This window comes from Gouania willdenowi, unplaced genomic scaffold, assembly GCF_900634775.1.
Source record: "Gouania willdenowi unplaced genomic scaffold, fGouWil2.1 scaffold_32_arrow_ctg1, whole genome shotgun sequence".
NCBI lineage: Eukaryota > Metazoa > Chordata > Actinopteri > Blenniiformes > Gobiesocidae > Gouania > Gouania willdenowi.
The window spans coordinates 1169223-1194812 of record NW_021145091.1 but is presented as its reverse complement, the minus strand read 5'-3'; the positions used below and the strand labels follow the sequence as shown (position 1 = coordinate 1194812).

General features: G+C 37.5%; 1 long non-coding RNA gene across 1 annotated transcript; it reads right to left on the bottom strand.

The window, feature by feature from the left end:
* Nucleotides 1–1809: 1809 nt before the first annotated feature.
* Nucleotides 1810–16800, bottom strand: LOC114459582 (uncharacterized). Its single transcript, XR_003673418.1, has 3 exons — nt 16745–16800; nt 5732–5848; nt 1810–1855 (listed from the first exon to the last, which is right to left on the bottom strand). It is a non-coding gene; the product is annotated as an uncharacterized LOC114459582 (long non-coding RNA).
* Nucleotides 16801–25590: the final 8790 nt, after the last annotated feature.

The following is a 25590-nucleotide window of genomic DNA, read 5'->3' as shown; positions in this document are numbered from 1 at the left end:
GGTGGATGAAGGTGAACACCTTGTCCTGATACAGGCTGCTCTCTTCTCTGAAGACCTGTGTGAACACTCCTGAGCACACTGAGACTGTTCTGAGGTCCATGCCACACTCTGTCAGGTCACTCTCATAGAAGATCAGGTTTCCTTTCTGCAGGTGCTCAAAAGCCAGTTTTCCCAGAGACTCCATAATCTCCCTGCTCTGTGGACTCCAGCGTTGATCTGTGGCAGTTCCTCCATCAAACTTCACTGTCTTGACTTTGTTCTGAAGGACCACATAGTGGCTGTAGATCTGAGTCAGAGTCCTGGGCAGCTCTCCCTCCTCTCTGCTCTTCAACATGTCCTCCAGAACTGTAGCAGTGATCCAGCAGAAGAGCGGGATATAGCACATGATGTGGAGGCTACGACACGTCCTAATGTGGGACATGATCCTGCTGACCTGCTCCTCATCTGTGGACCTCCTCCTGAAGTACTCCTCCTTCTGAGGGTCAGTGAACCCTCTGACCTCTGTCACCATGTCCACAAACTCAGGAGGGATCTGATTGGCTGCTGCAGGCCGTGTGGTTATCCAGAGGCGGGCTGATGGAAGCAGTTCTCCTCTGATGAGGTTTATCAGCAGAACCTCCACTGAGGTGGACTCTGAGACATCAGTCAGGGTCTGAGTGCTGAGGAAGTCCAGAGGGACCCGACACTCATCCAGACCATCCAAGATGAACAAAACCAGGAAATCCTGGAAGCTGCAGATTCCTGCTTCTTTGCTTCCAGAGAAGAAGTGATCAACAAGTTCCACCAAGCTGAAGCTCCTCCCACTCAGCACGTTCAGCTCTCTGAAGGTCAGTGGGAATGTGTAGTGGACCTCCTGCTGGGCTTTATCTTCAGCCCAGTCCACAGTGAACTTGTGTGTTAAGAGTGTTTTCCCAATGCCAGCCACGCCCTTTGTCATCACTGTCCTGATTGGTCGAGGTCTTCCAGGAGGGGCTTTAAAGAGCTCTTCTAGTGTGATGGCTCTTTCTGCTGTGTCTGATCTCCTGGATGCTGTTTCTATCTGCATGACCTCGTGTTCCTGGTTGACCTCTCCTCCCCCTCCCTCTGTGATGTAGAGCTCTGTGAAGATCTCCTTCAGGAGGGTTGGACTTCCTGCTTTAGCCACGCCCTCAGACACACACTGGAATTTCTTCTTCAACTTGGACTTCAGCTCACATTGGTATCGATGAGCCTTTGTTCCTGAATGAAGACAAACTTATTGTTAGAATGGAGAAATCAGAGCAGGTTTGAACATTGGAGATCAAAGTGTGTGATGTTCTCAGTCTGGATGGTTCCTCAGATTAAATGTGACTGATTGAATTGTGCTTTGAAAAAGAAAAGCCAGCTTTGTGTCCTTCATGTGATGTTCCTCACAGTGAAGATGTTCACATGCTCTTACTGCTCTGCAGACGCTCAGCCAGCCCCTCCTGCTTCATCCTCTTCAGGAAATACAGTGTGATGTTCAGAAAGGCCTCCCTGCTCCTCCTCTGCTCCTCATCTTCACCCTCCATCTGACTCTCTGAGCACTCTGGATCATCTCCATCCACAATCTTCTGCATGTGTTTGAGTTCAGCCTTAACAAAGCTGATGATGTTGTCCTCCAGCAACTGGAACACAAACACATTAAAGGTGATGAGTGAAGGCCTGCTCCAATCATCTGTGTTTGTGTGTGTGTGTGTGTGTGTGTGTGTGAGTGTGTGTGTCTGTGTGTGCGTGTGTGTGAGTGTGCAGTGGTTTGATCACAGGCTGACACAGGTTTAGTGTCTTTGTAGACGTACACACCGTAAAGATGGAGTCAGGCTCAGCTCCAGAGGAACCATCCACACCCTCCAAGCTGCTGTGGAAAAGACACAGACACTCAGACATGCTGAGGAGCAGCTGGAGGAAAGCACAGGAAGCTCTGCTAACATCATTTGAACATCAGTAACAGTGGGTGATGTCCTGCAGAGCCTCAGTGCAGTGAGTGTGGAGCAGCCTTTGGAGCTCAGCTCACGTGTGGAACATCTCAGCATGTTTCCACTGAACAGGAGAACAAGTCTGTTGGACTGAGGCTTTATTTGTCTTCAATCCTTCATAAATCTGAAGATCACACATTGTCTAAGACTCACCTACACACTGGAGACCATTCCTACAAAGCCTTTTCTCTTTTACCTTCCACTGTTTGCTGAGATGTACATCAACACCACTTCAATAACAAACATAGTCCATCAAAATTTATTTTTTATTGGGGGTGCTTACCACTCTCAATGGGCCACTTTTCTTTCTGGCTTTTAACACACCACACTAAATAGGACAAACATTTAAAACACAATATAAATGCAAAAATAATAAATAAACATGAAAACACCATACACATATAAAACTAATTAACTAAGGCTCCTGCGGTGAGGGCGGTCCAGGTGAACCAATCTCTTCTAAAGCTGGCGGTCCCGTACCAGCAGATCTACATCTTCCACAACAAGTCTGTGTTGTCTGAGATCGCCTGCTATGATATTGACCCATTGTGGGCGGGGCTTGCCTCCTGGTTGTCTCCAACCTGCTGCCCTTGGGTCACACTGGAGAATGGCTTTCGTCAGATGGTCAGGAGGTAGGTGTAGGACATGGCCAAACCAGCATGTGCGTCACTGCGCAGCCTAGCAAGATGCTCTAGGCTGACATGTGTGGGCTCTGAGCACTTCATTGGAAATAAAAATAAACAAATAATTGAAATTGTTTAAACTGTGGACCCTGAATCTATAATTTATGAAAGTTTAACTTTTTGAATGAAATCATGGAAATTAAACAACTTTTCCAAGATATTCAATGTTTCTTATAAAGGGTCTGTATAAGAGGGTGTGCACACTTTTGCAACCTCATTCTCTCAGTTTTTTTTATTTTTACTTCATCTCCCTGAAATGTTTCAGTTTGTTTTTCAATTGCATTGTGCAGGTTATAGGTCACATTAAAGGTGGAAAATACTGTGAAATTATTTATTTATATTGTCCCTCCTCTGCTTACTCTCCATAATAGTTTTGAAGCCCTCTCATACAAAAATGGAGAAAAACTCAGTCCAACTGAGCCGATTGAAACAACCACCAGGAAAACACCTCCACCACTACAGGGACTGAATTCCCATCAGTCCAAATCCTCCATAGCCCATCTAAAAGTTCTCAGAGCAGCAGTACAGAGACACTCTGGTTCCACGTACAGCCCTACAGCCATCAACAAACACCGCTTCCACACCGGCCAACCCAGACGATGGAGGGTCCCTAGCAGCCATCAGTGACCCTCTCACCATCAGATGCTCCTGGTCAGTGTAACAGGTTCACACACATTCCTAATCACTCATTATTGGTGATTCAATAACTAGGAACACCAGATTATTTAATGACATCACACACTGTATTCCAGGTGCTACAGTTCACACTATCTGGTGTGTTGATGTGTCTCCTTTCACTGCAACTACCTAGTCAAATTCCTCGTATTGTTCTAAACTGTACCTGGTCAATAAAACTGATTCTGATTCTGATTCTGATTCTGATCTGAGACAAACTGAACCAAATGCTACCCATGCTGCCACCAACTGTTACTAAAATAGTGTTGTTGTATGGTGTGTATTAATCATTCATTCATCAATTTGTAAAAGAAATGCTTATTTAACCATTATAGCTATTTGCCTGTTCTGACATGTCACACTTGTTTACTGCATTTTTGAGAGGTCATGACCGAAAAGTAACCACATGTTTTCCACAGAAAAATAGAGTTAACACCTCGAGGTGTGATAAAGTCACAAGAGAATAACAGGATGCACAACAGGAAGCCAACGCCTAGTGATGTATCATGTGTTAACCATAGATAACGATGAACAACCGGTGTGGAAACCACCCTTGGTGAAAATGTTGAAGCGACCATACAAAAATCTGTGATGCCATCTGGGCCTTGACCTATGTATGACCTTTTGTACTATTTGCTTGAGTGGTTGGAACATGAATATGACATTATTATCACGCCATGCTTAGGGCTATATAAACAACTGTTTTTCTGTGTTCTAGGTCTTCTCTTACACGAGCATTCTAGTTGCTCATGAAGATCTCCTTCTTTCTCTATAGGCTGATAGTTTAAGACTTTGATACTTTGAAACTTTTTGATTGACTTTTGATTTTTGTAAACCTATAATAAACAACCATCAACTATTAAGAAGCCTACTTGATTAAATCAACCGCCTGCACACATCCACATCTGAGACAGCACTTGGCTGGAAGACACACTTCTAGGCCTCTGGTAAGTGAGTCCGCCCTTGGCATCCTCTACACAGGGGTGCCCAGGGTGGGCTGGCTCATACTGTTGTAAAAAAGAGTTGTTTCCAGCTTCGACCCATATTGGATGGGTCCTAATGTCAATCCCACACAAAACTAGAGTGAGATTTCTCGACTTCCAATAGGAGGAAGTACATTTAGTCCTTTTCTTTATTAGACAACATTAATAGAGAATAGGCAGCCAGCTTCGGTGACCAGGTGGAGGGGGAATTCTTGTTGGAGTAAAACAGTTTTAGAACCCCTGCCGTTACAACGTCCCGCGGGCTAAAGACAAGTGTTACATGTAGAAACACAACTCAGGAAACAAGTGAGGAGATAATATATATTATTAATATTTTTATTATTATTATTATTATATGTTTCACTGTCGCAAGGAGCCGAGGCAACGATTTATCAAGTGAACGTGATTTTTGTCGTCAACTACAGACGTTATAATGAAGATCTCTGTCATCATCTAGTATCCATAGAGACGCATCGTAACTTTGTTACAATAATGGCCTCATACAGTGAAACTACAGATAGAACACAGAGTCTGAGTGTTCATCAATGTCAAACCTAATGTGTTCTGTTTGTATATATAGTACATGGTGTGAGTAAATGGTGTAACAGGTTATAAACACAGCGTTGACAGGACAAGCTGAAAAGAACACTTAGAATGTGCTGACATAGCTTATTGTCAACTATTGGAGGATTTGGAGAGCCGTGCTCTCTGCAGGAGAACGTCTAAAGATGGAGCTGATCTGTGGCTCCTCCCCCAAAATATAGTGACTGATTAATGCTGTGATTGTAAATGTTGGAGCGACAGACAACGTGCACTAAAGCCATCCCAGTGCACATCCAGCTGCTGTCTGAGCCTCCATTGGTGAGTGTTACAATGATTAGAAATGATTGATCAACCTCTGATGATTTATTACAACATCTCTATGGGTCATAGAGGGACACGGTTACGTACTGAGTCGTTGTTCAGGATGTTTGTTTGTTAGTTGATCCTTGATTTCATTTATAGCTTTGGTCAGAATCCACTGGAAAAAGTCTGTTCACACATTCTTAACCTCCTATCATCTTCAAATAAAGTCTATTATTTTTTCAGTGATAAATATTGAATGAGGTCAAATTGACCCCAAGAATAATAGGAGGGTTAAAAGGATAGCTGCTACCATATATGGTCAATTGGAGGCGTGTCTTAATGTAAATGATCCTGAACATGTGCTAGCTTTAGAACAGGTGGGATTAATCAACACTGCTGTGTGTACGACCTCTGTCCATACGCTTCATAAATACTGATTCTTTTTGTACTGGTGCACATTCTACATTTCATTGGTCTGAACGTATTTAGAACCAGTTTTATGAACGGATCAATAAATGAGGCCCCTGGACCATCAGGAAGACAACCAGCAACCTTCTTTATGTGGACTCACTGTGGGTCAGTAGATGGACCATCTTTGAAGTAAATGGGTATGTCCATGGACTGGTCACTTCTAAAGGACACACAGCTGGGTCCAGGAACAGGTTCAGGTATGAGCTGCTTCCTGGTCCTTGAACACACACACACACACACACACACACACACACACACACACACACACACACACACACACACACACACACACACACACACACACACACACACACACAGTGTAACACTGATGTACAGAGGTGTGAGTGCTGAGCTCTGACGTGGTCTCACCTCTGATATTCAGTTTGGATCTCATGTTGTTCCTTCACCATGTCCTGATCCATCTCCACGTCATGAGATGATGAGCTGAAAATATGAGTGTGAGACAGACAGCGCTACCTGAGTATCATGGTAAAGAGTGTAAACACACATTAGAGAAGAAAAAAGATGTGGCTCTGGGTTAGCCTACTCCTGCTAGGTGTTGAAACTATCATTGATCCCCCTTACTTTTATTTATGATGTATTTTAATTTAATCAAATTATTTAATTGATTAATGTATTTTTACTTAATTATCTTTTCTTTCTCTCAATTTCCCTCTCTTCTCTCAATCTATTGTGCATATATATATATATATATATATATATATATATATGTCTGAATTTAAAGCAATTTAAACATAAATACAAAAAGTTTATCTTCTTGAAGCATAAATGTTAAAGGGATAAAATTGTATATATGTGTGTATATACATGTGTATGTGTGGAGAGATGAATGTATAGTTGTATGATTATATAGATATATACCAGTTAATTTTGTGTATATACTTTATATATGTATATTTATAGTGTAGTATAGGTGTATATTATAAGAAGATTATATGTATAGTACTAGATATTACATGTGGTAGGATCATATAATTATATACTTTCTCCTACTCCTTTTAGAACATGTACAGGTTTCACCAGCAGGATTTTTATACCATTTGTTCTCTTTGATTTGTTTGATGTATTTTAATTTTTTTTTTATTATTATTATTTTTTTTCATTATCATTCCTTTCCCCAGGGGCATCGGACTGGGGTGGTAAAGGGTACTGAGTACCCAGGGCCCAGGGCAAGGGGTGGGGGGGCCCTCAGAAGTCTGCTTATTATATATATTAATATATATATATATATATATGTATACATATATGCATTTGAAACAATTTTAGATTATTTAAATGTGAATAAAAAGGGCCCTGTGTGAAAATAAGATGGTTATTAATCACAAACTGGAAAACCAGGACAAAAAGTCAAAGAAAGGGAGAGAAGGTGAAATGAGGGAAAACAACTGTTTATTCAGTTCTTCAGAGATTTAAAACACTCACATCTTTTTTAGACAATATATTATTTAATTTGAAATTAACTACGTGCACTCACACATATTTAAATGATGGAACATTCCTTTTGCACGTCAAATCTTAAATGAAAATAAAGAAATTTAAAAAATGTATATATATTGTAGAAAACATTTTGCTACCACCGCCCCTTAAATTGTAGCAAAAGTATGTCACACACACAATATTCAATAAACCATTAAATATAATAAAACAGATTTATAAAATACAAGCAATGGATATGGAGTCATTAAGTTATTGCATTTCTTTTCAACCTTGGGATCAGGACACCATGTCTGGTCAGCCTGGAATTAAAATGGGGTTTAAATGTCTAGTAATTGGTAAAAAAAAACACACACACACACAACAAACATCAAAAACAGTTTTCTATACGTAAACTTTCTCAAATATTTAAATCTAGTTAAAAAAGATACAGTATCTAAATATCTAATCCTGGCTACTCTGTATCTAACTTTAACACACTTTAATAAACATGATCAAAAACTAATTCGAAAAAAAATGTCTCTGGGGTCGCTGGACATTTGTGATATTAAAATGGTTAGGGTGTTATACACAGAAAGGTCTGTGCGTGTTCGTGTTGCACGTGCGTGCGTGTAGGTCTGTGTGTGTGAAGCGAAAATCTCCCCAACGCGGTGCGAGTTCGACCTGAAACTTTGTCAAGCATTGCTCTACGATGCTCACTGACTGATCACATGACCAAACACCTGTCACAAAGGTTTACAATTATCAATCAGAGCTTCAGCATAAAAGGACAACAGGTGAGTGTTTCTGTTTTGGACCAATAGATGCTAATATTGAAAACAAGGCGGAGCCAGAGGAGCGAGAGGAAGAGGAGGAGGAAGAGGAAAGCAAAGGACTGTAATCTCTGATGAGATCTGAACCACATTGGTTTACCATGTGATCAATCATGGTGTTACAATGAGGGAAGTCCCCACATTGTTCACACCTTTAACTTTGAGTGTAAAAAAAAACCATTCTCTACGCTGGAAAATATGGAAATAATTGCTTTGTGAATGAGCTTCAAACAATTTAAGTTGTGCACAAATTAATATGATTTTGCCAAATTAAATTATTTTCATGATTCCACATTTGTTAATGCAGTCCAAGTATGATCTATACTATGAGCTAGTGTCTATATAGACAAGAGAAAGGTCATCCTACAGGGTCATATCTCATCACAATATATGGAATCACCTTGCTCTAGAAATAGATGAGAAAAAGACAACCTATCAATCAGTGAAACAGGGAGCTTGTTGTTTGACCCCCAAGTTTAAATATATCTCAGTGGTACACTGACTCAAAAATGAAGGCCTCTAAGCTCTTTGCTGTGATGTATAAGAAACAGTTCATCTTTGTTCAAAAGAGTAAAAACCTTTTAATATCAAGATGTTTAATACTTTGATACACTTCTAGAGAGTTAGCTGTTAGCAGCTAGCAGAGCATTAGCTGTTAGCAGCTAGCAGAGCATTAGCTGTTAGCAGCTAGCAGAGCATTAGCTGTTAGCAGCTTGCAGAGGGTTAGCTGTTAGCAGCTAGCAGAGCATTAGCTGTTAGCAGCTTGCAGAGGGTTAGCTGTTAGCAGCGAGCACTAAACAGAAAGAGATAAAATAAATAACTTCATAAAAAAACATTGACTGCATGGCAACAGTGGTCTATTAATTTATTTCATTGTAGTTTAACATCATTTTAAGATAACTGTGTATTTTATTGCAAATGTATAGAGTGATGTCACAGTTTGTGTTTTATACAATTAGGATTACCTTGATGTTGATGTGTTCATTACTGATATTTTATTATTCAATGTTAAATCTGGAAGTTTTGGATGTTTTCACAAAATATGAATGTCAATAGTAAAACATTTTAGTGTTAATAATAATAATACTTGATGAGCTAAATTATCACTAGAGCCACTTTAAATGTTTCTATTTAGTATCAAAGTTATAGTTTGTACTAAAGTCTTCAAGCTGCAGCTGTTTAAGTTCAATTATTGTTGTTTTTATTTTGGTTAGTTTAGTTGTTTTTTGAGCCTGTCTAACCCCCAATTTCCACTGGATGCGGCTTCACTACGTTACGTCACCGCCATGTCACCAGAGCTGATAGGTTTCCATTTAGTCTATGTGTTAATTTCCACCAGGTCCACTGCGGTGCGTGTCTTCTCCTTCCCAGATGTGGTAGTCCGGTGCCCTCCACCAGATATACGCAGGACTTCTATTTCTGGAGGATACCGGAGCACGACGCATCAATCAGCACAGAGCAAATGAAGCTAAACAGGAAATTAAGCACGTACTCCGCAATAAAATATCGGGTTACTTTTCAAAATAAAAACTTCAGATTATTTTTTAAGTAAATACATCACCAAAACGTCATAATGTGTAAAAACATATTCACATCCACTATATTGGATATTCTCATACTGTAACTCACTGTAAACTGCAGCAACTTTGATTTCGTTCATGTTTTACTGGTGCAGTTTTATCTCTTCTCTGTTGGTTGTTGATAAAAAATGTGTCTATGACAAATCCAGAGTCCAACCTTCTTGTTCTCCTTTATAGGAACACTGACCTGTTTATCTGTTTATTGTTGCGTTTATAACACATACATTTAACTGCATTCTCGTGCAATTATATAAATATCATGAGAACTGCTCTGTCTCGTGACGTCACAGTCGTTCAACCGGAGAGCACCGCGGCGCACTCAAAACGCAACCGGTGTGAACTACCGCATTGGTGCCGTGGCACAGTGTGAGAAACCGTGTCTCACCCACTGTCACATGCTGGGACTCTAACACACCCATTACTTCACTGGATAAAATATGTAGAACCAGTCCAACCTGAAGCTGCTCCCACACACACACGCACGCGCGCACACACACACACACACACACACACACACACACACACACACACACACACACACACACACACACACACACACACACACACACACACACACACACACACACACACACACACACACACACACACACACACACACACACTACGGGGGGTGTATCCATTCTAAATGAATGCGTACCAGTCTAACACAAGTGTACCTGCCTAACTAATCTAAAATTACCTAATCTAAGTAGTTAGGTGTAGAGGCAGGTATGGCGTGAGTGAAGCTATGGCGATCAGGTGATCTTTACTATGTAGAACCGTCTACGTGACATGTAAACACAGAAAAAAATATTAGGCGCTTACGCCTGCAGGCGAACACGCGTGCACGTCAGTAAGTGTGTGTGTGTGTTAAGTGTTGTGTCCTCTCCAATCACAGCAACGATCTGACTCAGAGAGTAACTCTACAGTCACTCTTTGGACGGGTGTCGTGACACAGACTGCAACCGGACTAAATGGTGGTTCGTTTTAATAATAATAATACATACATTTTATATGGCGCTTTGTTGGACACTCAAAGTCATTTTACACAATTAAGGCATTATTCTTTCACTCCACACTTAGTGGTGGTAAACAGGGCCGGTTCTACGGGGGTTGCAACAAGAGCAATTGCACCTGGCCCAGGCCTGCGGGGGGCCCTCCTCCCCAATCCTCCCAAAAAATAAAATTCTGATTATTTTTTTTTTTTTTTGTCACTCAGTACGAGAGGCATTTTATGTTGCTCTGATGGTTTTCCCCCCCTAACAAGTTATTTTCAAAAATGAGTCAAAATATGTGTCGTCACGCCACTCCCTCCACCTTTAGTTAGTATTGCCCATGCCGCATGCACAAGAGAGACTTGAGTCAACGCTAGAAGTTCAGACCGTGACTTGCCAACATGTCTGTAAACAGATTAAAATTGGATTGCCAGAAATGGAGAGAGGTAAAATGAAAAGTAGAAAGTACAAAAGTTTACGTTGTCAAACCAAGTGTGACATAGAACGATGTTCACACAAACAGAATAAATATTAAAAATAGAGTTTCACTATAAATACTGTATTTATGACAAAATGTACAATTATGTTCTAAGTATTGTAAAGGGGGAAAAGGTTATGTAGTGTTTTACATATATCCATACAGTATATATACTATCTATAAAGTCCAAACACATCACCCACTGGAAGAACCTTCTGTCAGATCACATTGCTTTTGAAAAAGAACCCCCCCCAAATACCCTCCATTTGGCTCTCGCACATAGATTTCATACACACCTAATCTATCTCAGCTGTATCTTAAATATCTTGTTAATGATCCTTTATTCCCTTATCCATAAGTAATTTTAGTTTATTTATTTGTAGTTTTATTCTCTGAGTACCAACCACGTCACCACTACACCTCCTTTACTATCCACTAAACCTCACACAAACACTTATTGGTACATTTACAACCATTTATTTTATTCTTTTTATCTCACAATCTCCCTTGTTGTCATTGTGTATGATTCTGGTTATTATGATTATTGCCTCTGTTGCTTAGCAACACTTACGCGGTTATTTTTGTTTATATATCAGAATATTTAGTGTTGCTATTATTATTATTATTATTATTATTATTATTATTATTATTATTATTATTATTATTGTTATTATTATTATTATTATTATTATTATTATTATTATTATTATTATCATTATTATTATTATTATTATTGTTATTATTATTACACAAACACTACTATTATCAATAGTGCTCCATGTGCCCCCTTTAAACTTTGAGCACCTGCCCCTCCAAAGATCTCTGCACGGCCCTGCATAGTGTATAAAATGCTATACAGTTAAAATTATATCAAATATTATGTAAAAAATATTATTTTTATATAATGTATTTGAAGGGCTCCATAAAAAAAAAATAATAACTTGAATTTGATAACACATAATATCAGTCAACACATGCTAATTTCTAAATTCTTGCCACATATCAAGCATAAATATTTAGCTGGCATGTTGAACTAAAATAGATATATGTCAGGTAAATTAATCTGTCTCCACACAATTAAAATATATATTTACTTCCCAAATAGTCTTTTGTTGATTTAAAATAAAACAGAAAAAGGAGGTATAGAGGAGACCTGTGGGTGGGCCTGGGTGCTGGGCTCCAGGTTGAAACTATCATTCATCCCCCTTCCTTTTATTTATAATGTTTTTTTATTTATTTTATTTATTAATTAATTAATTTATTTTTATTTAATTATGTTTTTTTCTCTCTCATTTTCCCTCTCTTCTCTCAATCTATTGTGTACGTGTATGTATGTGTGTGTATATATATTTATGTCTGAATTTGCTTTATATATATATGTACAAAGATGCATTTAAAACAATTTTAGATTGTTTATATGTGAATGAAAATGGCCCTGTGCAAAAATAAGCTGGTTGTTAATCACAGTTTTGCACTAAACACAGTTATTCATGCTGTATTAGGGCCCTACCACCCCCTTTAAAACAGTACTAATGGTACAACCAGGATTATTAGGTTATTGCAGTATTTTTCAACCTTAGGGTCTGGAACCGATGTGGTGTCAGCCTGGAATTAGAATGGGGCTTAAATGTCTAGTAATTGGTAAAAAATAAAAATAAAAAAATAAATAAATAGAAGTTGGTAAAAACAGATTAAAATTCTATTTTAAAAAAAAGTTTTTTTAATTATTGTTTTTCAAATACACATCACACACAATAAATATCAAATAACTGTATCCTATACATACATTTTCTCAAATATATAAATCTAGTTTGAATAAAATACAGTATATAAATATCTAATCCTGGCTACTCTGTATTAATAAAACACTTTAATAAACATGATCAAAAACTAATTCCAGAAAAAAAATGTCTCTGGAGTCGCTGGACATTTGTGATATTAAAATGGGGTCACGACCCAAAAAAAGTTGGGAACTTCTGGGTTAATGTAAAGATAAAAGAAAGTTTATATAATAATACTAGTATAGTTTCCAGGTGAAAAAAGTGTACATATTAAAAGTTACAGGAGGGGCCCAACAAGATGGTTTGTACCCAGGGCCCAAAATGTGGTGCTACGCCCCTGCCTTTCCCCCACATATTAGTCTATTATTAACTTGTTGTTGGCTCCTCCCCTCACCCTCTAATAGCACAATATTATAATTATTATAATATCACACACACTTACTGTATTATAATGTCTATGAATTTGTAAAAACAAAAAAATAAAAACAAATAGCCATATAGACACAAGTGCATCCGTACATACATATATACATACAGTACATGTACATACGTATATATATACATACATGCATGGACATAATATCTATATATACATAAATGTATCTCTCTCTCACACAGACTCAAACCTTTTCTCTGCAGAGTTTGTTCCTGGAGGTCTGCTGTCCTTCCTGTTTCAGATGTTGGTCAGTTCTTCATCAGTGTGTGTGTGTGTGTCTGCTCTGTGACTGTGTGTGTGTGTGTGTGTGTGTGTGTGTGTGTGTGTGTGTGTGTGTGTGTGTGTGTGTGTGTGTGTGTGTGTGTGTGTGTGTGTGTGTGTGTGTGTGTGTGAGGTGAGGACTCCTCCACGCCCTCATTCCTTCCCAATATAAAACATATGAAACCAGTTTACCCTCATTCTGCTGTGATGCATCACCAGTTACTGTAATTAAATACACCAACAGCTAAACCTGTCTTTGTTCCAGAGCCTTTTCAGATTTGAATGTAGTCCTAGTAATAATAATCACATTAAAAACACACTTCAGATCAGGCTTTACACCTGAGGTGTGTTCCATAAAGGCTGGTAAACAAACTCTGAGTCTATCCATAAACTCTGGGTCAACATACCCCACGATGGGAAACTCTTTGTATCTGATCCCATTACAGCTGGTATGAAGTGGGTTAATCAACCCTGAGTATGTAAACCTTGGGTTACTGACGTGCACCCGTGCGATAAAAAGCCATCATCAATGGATCAAAGAATACTCAAACTGCCATGACAACCAAACGGAAAATAGTGATTTATTCACCCTAATGGGTGAAATAAGCTGGTGTTTGAGAAATATGAGCCTGTTCTAAAGGTGTGTTCAGTCTTCAGTGACTATAGTGGCTTAAATCACCCATAATTAGTCACACTTTTTAGTCGCTTCATCACTTTATTGCTTCAGGACGAGCGGTGAATAATATGAATAAAATGTGTCTGAGGAGACGTGTCAGCAGCATAGCATGTCTGCATAGAGAGTCCTCCTGTTACACTGGATATAAAGACAGTAAATGCCGCTTCATATCACATCATTTATATTGATTCTTAATGTAATATTGTCGCCAGAGTCATGTCAACAACCTAAAAAATGTCATAAAAAAACACTGAAGCGGGATGCGAACCCACGACCCATCGCTTTCAAGAGCAGTGTCACACTTCACTGCATCATACCTTCAAAGATGAATGATCTACAGACCAAACTGTATAACAATATAAAACAACAATCAAGCCTTACAAGTTGATTAATTTAAATTATCATCTCCTCCTTTATATTATCTACAGGTTTGTATTCAGTGAACTTTACTACAGACGTCAGTAGATGTTTTAATGTAGATCAACCTCTCAGTGTCTTTCACTTAATGATCTACATCAACAATGTTAGAAAGAAAACTACCGTTATCACAAAAAAAAAAAAAAAAAAAAAAAGTAAAGCAACACAATATTAGTAATGATGTGAACACGTCTGTGGTGTGTGATGTTACTAATGTGTTTCAGAGAAAAGTGTTAAAGTTTATTAAAGTGTTAAGAAACGGTGTTCAGGTGGGCGGAGCCAGGTAGAAACCCAGGGTTTCTTTGATAAAACCTGCCAGCGACCAGGTTTAGTTCACGGACAATGTTGCCTGGGTAACATACCTCGCTTTTTGGAATGAGATACTCACAGTTTCCCTCATTTCAGCCTGAACATACTCAGAGTTTGAACATAACCTGCTTTATGGAATAAACCTCAGGATGTTTGGGACAATCACAGTTACAGTTTTTCTCAGTTGTTAAACACAAATACTGCTATTTGAGACACAATGACCACAACATGTAACTCATGCACCCCTCTACTATGTTCACTGACTGATCACATGACCAAACACCTGTCACAAAGGTTTATAATTATCAATCAGAGCTTCAGCATAAAAGGACAACAGGTGAGTGTTTCTGTTTTGGACCAATGGATGCTAATATTAGAAACAGAGGCGGAGCCAGAGGAGTGAGAGGAAGAGGAGGAGGAAGAGGAAAGCAAAGGACTGTAATCTCTGATGAGATCTGAACCACTTTGGTTGATCATGTGATCAATCATGGTGTTACAATGAGAGAAGTCCCCACATTGTTCACACACTCAACTTTGAATGAAAAAAAAAAAACATCTTTTACGCTGGAAAATATGGTAATAATCGCTTTGTGAACGAGCTTCAAACAATTTAAGTTGTGCACAAATTAATATGATTTTGCCAAATTAAATTATTTTCATGATTCCACATTTCTTAATGGAGTCCAAGTATGATCTATACTATGAGCTAGTGTCTATATAGACAAGAGAAAGGTCATCCTACAGGGTCATATCTCATCACCATATATGGAATCACCTTGCTCTAGAAATAGATGAGAAAAAGACAACGTATCAATCAGTGAAACAGGGAGCTTGTTGTTTGACCCCCCAAGTTTAAATATATCTCAGTGGTACACTGACTCAAAAATGAAGGCCTCTAAGCTCTTTGCTGTGATGTATAAGAAACAGTTCATCTTTGTTCAAAAGAGTAAAAACCTTTTAATATCAAAATGTTAAATACTTTGATACACTTCAAGAGAGTTAGCTGTTAGCAGCTAGCAGAGCGTTAGCTGTTAGCAGCTAGCAGAGCGTTAGCTGTTAGCAGCTAGCAGAGCATTAGCTGTTAGCAGCTTGCAGAGGGTTAGCTGTTAGCAGCTAGCAGAGCATTAGCTGTTAGCAGCCAGCAGAGCGTTAGCTGTTTGCAGCTAGCAGAGCATTAGCTGTTTAAAAAAACACTGATTGCATGGCAACAGCGGTCTATTCATTTATTTCATTGTAGTTTAATGTCATTTTAAGATAACTGTGTATTTTAATTTTGATTTTAATCTTAATAGCTTGATGTTGATGTGTGTTCATTACTGATATTTTATTATTTATTGTTAAATCTGGAAGTTTTGGATCTTTTCACAAAATATGAATGTCAATGGTAAAACATTTTAGTATTAATAATAATAATAATAATACTTGATGAGCTAAATTATCACTAGAGCCACTATAAATGTTTCTATTTAGTATCAAAGTTACAGTTTGTACTAAAGTCTTCAAGCTGCAGCTGTTTAAGCTCAATTATTGTTGTTTTTATTTTGGTTAAGGTTATTAGTGCAATGCCTTTAATCTAATAATATTAATCATTTATATTTTGAACTTGTCACTAAGATCTTTATTTAAATTAACTTTTATTTACTTGTTTGTGTGTGTGTGTGTGTGTGTGTGCGTGCGTGCGTGCGTGTGTGTGTGTGTGTGTGTGTGTGTGTGTGCTGGGACTCTAACACACCCTCATTACTTCACTGGATAAAATATGTAGAACCAGTCCAACCTGAAGCTGCCCCCCCCCCCCCCCCCCCCCCCACACACACACACACACACACACACACACACACACACACACACACACACACACACAGTGTAACACTGATGTACAGAGGTGTGAGTGCTGAGCTCTGACGTGGTCTCACCTCTGATTTTCAGTCTGGATCTCATGTTGTTCCTTCACCGTGTCCTGATCCATAGCAGAGACACACCTACACACACACACACACACACACACACACACACACACACACACACACACACACACATTTTACATATATGTATATGTATACCATCCTCATTAACGAGAAATGTAAAAAGTCCAAACACATCATCCACTGGAAGAACCTTCTGTCAGATCACATTGCTTTGGAAAAAAATACCAGTTGTTTTTTTCCCATCATTTTTCCTCTCACTACATATGTGTTTAAGTGTGTACAGTATATGTGTAGGTATGTATTTATATACTATTTGCAGGCTAGGGGAGTAACGGATTACAATTCACGGCGTTAAGGAATATGGATACAAAAAACATGTAATGGTAATCCATTACAGTATATTAAAAAACATGTAATCAGATTACAGGTTTTTTTTTAATAAAAATAGAGATTACTTTGGTGGATTACATTTGAAAAGCAAGAGGAATATACATCAGTGTATCAGACACAGTGCACACATTACGACACTTCATGGCAGTTCACCACAACAAATGAACATGTGAAACAAGCTAATGATGTGATGATGGGAGAAAACACCGTGGTCAGCGCGCGCTTGTCTAGAAACTGACCAACTTGTCCGTGGACTGTCTGTATTTAATACATCTGAGCACTAAAGAGTTTTCTGAGCAGAGTTGATGGAGCAGTAAGTGTGTTTTATGTTTGTGTGTCACGTAGACACTGTAGTTACATGTATCTACCGTTAACAAAGACCCCTACACACTACACAGACCCCTACACACTACACAGACCCCTACACACTACACAGACCCCTACACACTACACAGACCACTACACACTACACAGACCCCTACACACTACACAGACCACTACACACTACACAGACCACTACACACTACACAGACCCCTACACACTACACAGACCACTACACACTACACAGACCCCTACACACTACACAGACCACTACACACTACACAGACCCCTACACACTACACACTACACAGACCACTACACACTACACAGGCCCCTACACACTACACAGACCACCACACACTACACAGACCCCTACACACTACACAGACCCCTACACACTACACAGACCACTACACACTACACTACACAGAAATCTGGAACATGTCTGCATGTCAATAGCATCTGGTTTTATATGGCATATTTGTGACACAATTCTGCTGTCAGTGCACGTCTGAACTTTGTCACGACTGTACATGGTTCACGTTTTAAAGACCATTAAAATTAAACCAGCATGCACAAGAAATGTACACAGAGCTGTGTCCAACAGTACAGGATCCATTTTCTTAAAGGTAGGTAAAAACTGATTAAAATTGTGTTTTTGGAGTTATTGTTTTTCAAATACACATCACACACAATAAATATCAAATAACTATATCCTATACATAATCTTTCTCAAATATATACATCTAGTTCAAATAAAATACAGTATATAAATATATAATCCTGGCTACTCTGTATCTGTAACACACTTCAATAAACATGATCAAAAACTAACTCTAGAAATAAAAAATGTCTCAGGGGTCACTGGACATTTGTGATATTAAAATGGGGTCACGACCCAAAGAAGGTTGAGAACTCCTGGGTTAATGTGAAGAAAAAACGAAAGTTTATATCAGAAAACTAGTTTAGTTTCCAGGTGAAAAAACGGTGTACAGTAGGGGCCCAACAATATGGTTATTACCCAGGGTCCAAAATGTGGAGCTACGCCCCTGCCTTTCCCCCACATATTAGTCTATTATTAACTTGTTGTTGGCTCCTCCCCTCACCCTCTAATAGCACAATACCATTATTATAATTATTATAATATCACACACACTTACTGTATTATAATATCTACGATTTGTAAAAACTGTCTATGATCTATAGTATTTTATCTGTAATTGTCTCTGTCTTTGTGTTGTATGTGACAAAAAAATAAAAACATGTATCCATATAGACACACATGTACATCCGTACATACATATATACATACAGTACATGTACATATGTATATATACATACATCCATGGACAGAATATCTATAAATACATAAACGTATCTCTCTCTCACACAGACTCAAACCTTTTCTCTGCAGAGTTTGTTCCTGGAGGTCTGCTGTCCTTCCTGTTTCAGATGTTGGTCAGTTCTTCATCAGTGTGTGTGCGTCTGCTCTGTGACTGTGTGTGTGTGTGTGTGTGTGTGTGTGTGTGTGTGTGTGTGTGTGTGTGTGAGAACTCTTCCACGCCCTCATTCCTTCCTAGTATAAAATATGTGAAACCAGTCCAACCTGAAGTTGCTCCCAGAGTCCATGACGTTTTTACTTTTTAATTATTATAATTATTGTTATTAATCTTTTCTTTGTCTTGTTTAGTTTTGTTCTTTACTTCAAATGTGTTTGTTTTTAATCTTTGTGGCGTCCAGTGTGGACAGTAAAGAAAGAGTTTCATTGTTCAGGAAAACATGTTTCCTTACTGTGTACATGACAATAAACAGTGAATCTAGAAATAGATGCTCTAAAGGACCAGATTTGGCCCCCGGGCCTTAAGTTTGACACCTGTGCTTTAGATGCTTTAGAAAGCCTTTGATCAGTTAGTGTATTTATGTATTTATATATTTAAGTGTAGCTATTTATGAAGTGGGTCCTTTAATCTCAACTATTCATCCTTTATTTATTCATTAGATTGAGGGGGATCATTGTATGTTGTCTCTCCTCCTCGTGTCCTGCTGTGTTTTGTTCCCTGTACCTCCTCCTCGTTGGATTTAACTTACTTTTGTTTGGTAAATAAACATGGATTGGTTCAAGGAATGCTACTCCTGCATTCTGCCTCCTTCTCTCTCTGCGTTTGGGTCCACACCCACACTGGACCATGACAGAAACACTACATATTAATTAACTTATGACATATGTAAATATGATAGCAGCTAGCAGAGTGCTAGCTGTTAGCAGCTAGCACTAAACAGAAACACTGATTGCATGGCGACAGTGGTCTATAAATTTATTTCATTGAAGTTTAATGTAATTTTAAGATAACTGTGTATTTTAATGAAAATGTAAAGAGTGACATCATAGTTCATGTTTTATACAGTTAGGATTAGCTTGATGTGTGTTCATTACTGATATTTTATCATTTATTGTTAAATCTGGAAGTTTTGGATCTTTTCACAAAAAGTGAATGTCAATAGTAAAACATTTTAGTATTAATAATAATAATACTTGATGAGCTAAATTATCACTAGAGCCACATTAAATATTTCTATTTAGTATCAAAGTTACAGTTTGTACTAAAGTCTTCAAGCTGCAGCTGTTTAAGTTCAATTATTGTTGTTTTTATTTTGGCTAAAGCTATTAGTGCAATGCCTTTAATCTAATAATAATCATTTATATTTTGAACCTGTTACTGAGATCTTTATTTAAATTAACTTTTGTTTACTTGTTTGTGTTCTTTTGTGTGTGTGCGTGCGTGCGTGCGTGTGTGCGTGCGTGCGTGCGTGTGTGTCTGGAACACACCGTCAATACTTCACTGGATAAAATATGTAGAACCAGTCCAACCTGAAGCTGCTCCCACACCCAAACACACACATACACACACACGCACACACACACACACACACACTGTAACAGAACTTTTTCACATTAGAATGCACTCATAATAATGAGAAACAACACTTAAACATTGAAGCTCCGCCTTCATTTTCAGTCACTAATCTATCCATTACACGACTTTGTATTCACTCATTTTATAATAGAGGCAAACTCTATACCTACTTTTTTTTTTTTTAAACTTTCATAAATAAATATTTCATGAGTAATATAGTTGTCTTTGTCATATTTTATTTGGCATTAGTAAATAATTATGCAGATTTACAGATATTGTACATGAAATGAGTGATAACACGTGTTATAAAGGCTATTTTACACAAAAGTTTGAGAGCCACTGCGTTCCACTACACGTAGCTAGTTAGTTACACTTTCTAGGGTTGGGCTCAATTACATTTTACAATTTCTTATTTCCTTACTGTGTACATGACAATAAACACTGTGAATCTAGAAATAGATGCTCTAAAGGGCCAGATTTGGGCCCCGGGCCTTGAGTTTGACACCTGTGCTTTAGATGCTTTAGAAAGCATTTGATCAGTTGGAGTGGTTGTATTTATGTATTTATATATTTAAGTGTTATATTATATCTATATATATTAAGTGTAACTCCTGACCCCCAGGTTGAGAACCCTTATGTTAAAGGGTACTGCAGAGCCTTCACGTAGTTCTGAACCGCCTGCAGCCAATCAGAGCCACTCATAGAGGGTTTGAAGCCACAGATGCTGCAGGGTGAGAAAACACACACACACACACACTCACGCACGCACACACTCACACACACACACACACACACACACAAATGCCTCAGGGACGCGTTCACACAGATTCTGTGTCACAAAGTCACATGTGTTAGAAAAAAGACACACAAACACCACTTCTCCTACACGTTATTTGTGTAAACATTTGTTCCTCTAAAGATGTTTATTATGAAGATGAAGCGATCATCTGTAGTTTAAAGATGTGTAGCTCTGTGGGCCTGTACTACAAAGCTGGATACGTATATCCTGGATTTATCTCTGTTAGCGGGTTTCACCTAACCAAACATTCTCTGTCAGAGAGCAGCTGCACTATGAACTGAGATATCAACTCACTCACTTAACCCAGGTGATGTCAGCCTGGCTACGTGTACGCTCCTGTGACAGGGGTGGGAAAGGACCCCCCACACTTTGTGTATAGCAGCACAATACTGCACTAAGCTGTATCCCACCATCCCTGTAGAAACAGTTACATTTCACTAAAGTTTAGGAATACAAACACAACAAGAACAATAATAATCACTAAGCAGTTTTATCCCTATCTATCAAAACATGACTGTTACTGAAAAAGTACAGTATCATATCACTACTTGTAAAACTTTGGGCAACACCCGTCCCAGGTGACCACGGTTTTAATACTATTTAAGGTGGTGGTAGACAATGGGCGGGGTCCTGGGTACTCTTACTTGGTAATGAATAAAAATGGTAAACAGTAGAAACAGATATAAAGAAATAGTCCTAGAGATGCTAAATAACTTTTAACGATGGTGACTTCTCAGTAAAAAAAAAAAAACAGGTAAATACACTGTTTTTTTTTTTACTTCTAATAAAATGTATAGTAACTTATCAACCTTTAAATCTCAATGTACCCTTTAAAATACCAGAAAATAAACCACACACTCACAGGGAATTAAATAGCAAAATAATGTTTAGTTATAGGAACAAAAATGTATTGACAAAATAAATAAACGGTGGTTGAGGTATTTTTTGTTTCTGTTTTACAATCACAGTTTGATTATCCCCATTGTCTGTGTGTTGTGTTTCAGAGGGTACTCACCTTGGATTAAAACATTTCTGGAATTTTACATGTATTTCTTCATTTTCATTATTAGGAAAGATCTGTAAAATTACATCAGATTTTATGTCAAATTTGAATATTAAAGAAATATGTTGAATTACCTTTAAAAACATATTAATATTGTAATATCATATTATGTTAGATACTTGTAATTCTAAAGGTAAATATTTAAATTACTTCTGGTTACTGTTAAGTTACATTTATTACATTGTATTATGGAAAATGGTCATAAACCTGTAAAAAAATACAGAAAATTGTATGTAAAATTACATTTAAAATGTCATTAAAAACATAATATTAATGTAATCTTACATTATGGTTAATTAACCGTAATTTTAAACAGAAAACTTAAAATTATTGAAAATGTCTGTAAATCTACTAGCATTTCATTGTTTCAATGAAAAACTGGAAAAATCTGTGCAAAATTACAGAACATTTCCTGTAAATGTACTTTATTTTTTACAGTGTACCTCCTTTCCTATCCACTGTTACTTTAGCCCCAGAAGTGTTTAAGTGGTGGCCATGCTAAATACATTCATATGCACAGGTCAAACTGTTGAACTGAGAGGCAGTTGTTGAATTTCATAAAGTCTCACCTGGACCAACCTTGACCCATGAACACATACGACAAGTGAAGCCTGTTGCTATGGTGATAATGTCACATGATTACAGGGGGAGGAGCATTAAAGAAGACCACCAGCTCACACACTCACTGACTGTCCTATTGGTTTACTCATTAAAAAAACTACTTTTCTAATTCATAATTTACCCTGTGTGTGTGTGTGTGTGTGTGTGTGTGTGTGTGTGTGTGTGTGTGTGTGTGTGTGTGTGTGTGTGTGTGTGTGTGTGTGTGTGTGTGTGTGTGTGTGTGTGTCAAACTACAGAGACAAACAGCATACGTTGAGTCAACATCAATTAGATATTGGCATTTCAATCATAAAAATTCAACCACAAAACAATATTGATTCAATGACATCTTTTCAACGTTGGTAAATTGGCTAGAATTTGATGATTGTTTGATGGTTGATTCACCATCAATTGTCGACCTTAACCAAAAATCAACCTTTTTGACCATAATTCAACAGTAAACATATTTTGCTGTCTGAGCTTTTACCTTTAGGATCTTCACCTTCATGGGCTGCAGGCCGTTGAAGAGGCCAGAGCGTCACTATGGATCAAATCCTGCAATGTCATTCTAAAGTGAAAAAAAGAGGTAGTTTAAGTTGTAAAAGTTACAAGGTCATGATTAACCAACTACACAGTCATAAAATAAAGTCACATCAATGAACTGACAGCTCAGTGACTGGTTCACATTTTATATCACACATTTATAGAGACTTTTTTCTCTAAAATTAGTGTTTTGATCATGTTTGTTTTACAGATACAGAGTAGCCAGTATCAGTGCACAAAGTAACAATAAGTGCAGGCTCAGATATTTATATACTGTATTTTATATAGATTTATATTTGACAAAGTGAAAGTACAGATTACAGTTTCTGAGATTGTGATAGAGTGGGACACTCTGAAGGGGATAATACTGGTCAGAGAGAAGGACACGGAGAAAATGTTACCAGTGTATTTATTATTGAAGTTGGTTTACAGGCAGGGATGACGGTGAGGGTACAAATAATTATGGGTATGTGTTTGGTTCTTTAAAGGACACAAATAATAAGATGACCTTATTAATAATGTACAAATAATAATATTAACACCATTAATATTGTACAGAAATATAAAAAATATATATTTCAAGAACAAACATTGAATCAAACCACCAAAATATATTAACTGAGTCAAAAAAGCCAAATAAGCAGCAAAACAGCCAATGTGCAGGTATGTAAAGGGTTAATGGATAATGAAAGGATTCTAGATGATTCAGTGGTTTTTGTCTCCCTCTAGTGGAGGCAGGCGCGACTGCACCACATGGACCAATCACCTGAAGTGCGCATGAGCAGAGAGTATTAATTACATCTAGGTGCGTCTGACGTGATGCAGAAGCTAAATGAAATCTAGCAGTACAAATAAAAGATGTGTAAACCTCAATATAACACACAGGAATACAGTTTACAAAGCTGAATAAAGTTAGCTACACATTTCACAGTTTACCACAGCTTATAACACAGTCACGTGACCTATAAAGACCTAAAATACACCCAGAAAATATTCTAACATGTACATAAGATACAGGAAAGCAAAGCAAGTGGGAGTAAACAATGTCTAAACAAGTCAGATGATAATATTAGAGTCTTAATAAACAATAAAACTTACTTTAACTTAGTCACACACAGAGAGCCCTCATCCCTTAGAATGTAGTGTTAGTACTGAGAATGGATGCACTCAGAAAGGAAATGACATAACAACCAAGCAGTTTCAGAATAAAAGAACTGTAAACGTAAGACTTTCTGACAGACTATTATGTATTGATTTTTTTTAATTGTGCAAAATAGATAAATAAAAAAATTAATTAATTAATTAATTTTTTAATTATTTAAAAATTACTTTTTTAGTTTATTTATTTACTTTATTTTTTTAAAATATGTACTTTTAGAAAGTAAAAGTATAATTTTAATCATTTTTTTTTTTTAATTTTCATTATCACAAGACATTTCAGGTGACTCTATTTTATTTCCAAATGAACCTACAGAGGGTCACGACCCGGAGGGGCAGTGGGCTGCCAAGGTCTGAATTATTTTTCAAATTAATATTATTAATACATGTTTTAATTTATTTAAAAATGTATTTTTTATTTAAAAAAAAAAAAAAAAATATATATATATATATATATATATATATATATACACACATACATACATACATACACATGGGGTCACTACCCTAGTGTTGAAGAAACCGTGATTTAACCCACCAGGGCCGGCCCGTGGCATAGGCAGTATAGCTAAATGCTAGGGGGTGGCAAAAATAAAATGATGAATTACACAATCAAAGCGCTGATATTAGTAACTTAACTTGATAGTATTATTAATAATTAGTTAGTCTAGTTTTGATTAAAATAAATAAAATAGTTTTACTCCCAAATTGATTGACAGTTGTCTGAAGCGTGACCCAGGGCAGCTGGACCAGATGTTTACTGTTTACTGCTGCAGCAGTGACATCATGTCTAAACAACCAAACTAATGATCTGGTTCCAGGGAAGAAAAACACAGAAAGAAGAGGAGGAAAATGTGGAAAAGCCAGAGGTAAATCAGTGTTTGACTATCATGGATTAATGAATTGTCATGTTTTATCAAACAAGTTAGCAGAGCGACTATGCTAAGACATGTTAGCAGCTAGTGCTAAACACAAACAGATAAAATACTAGCTTAACAAAAACATTGGTTGCATGGCAACAGCTGTCTATTTTACTTTACACAA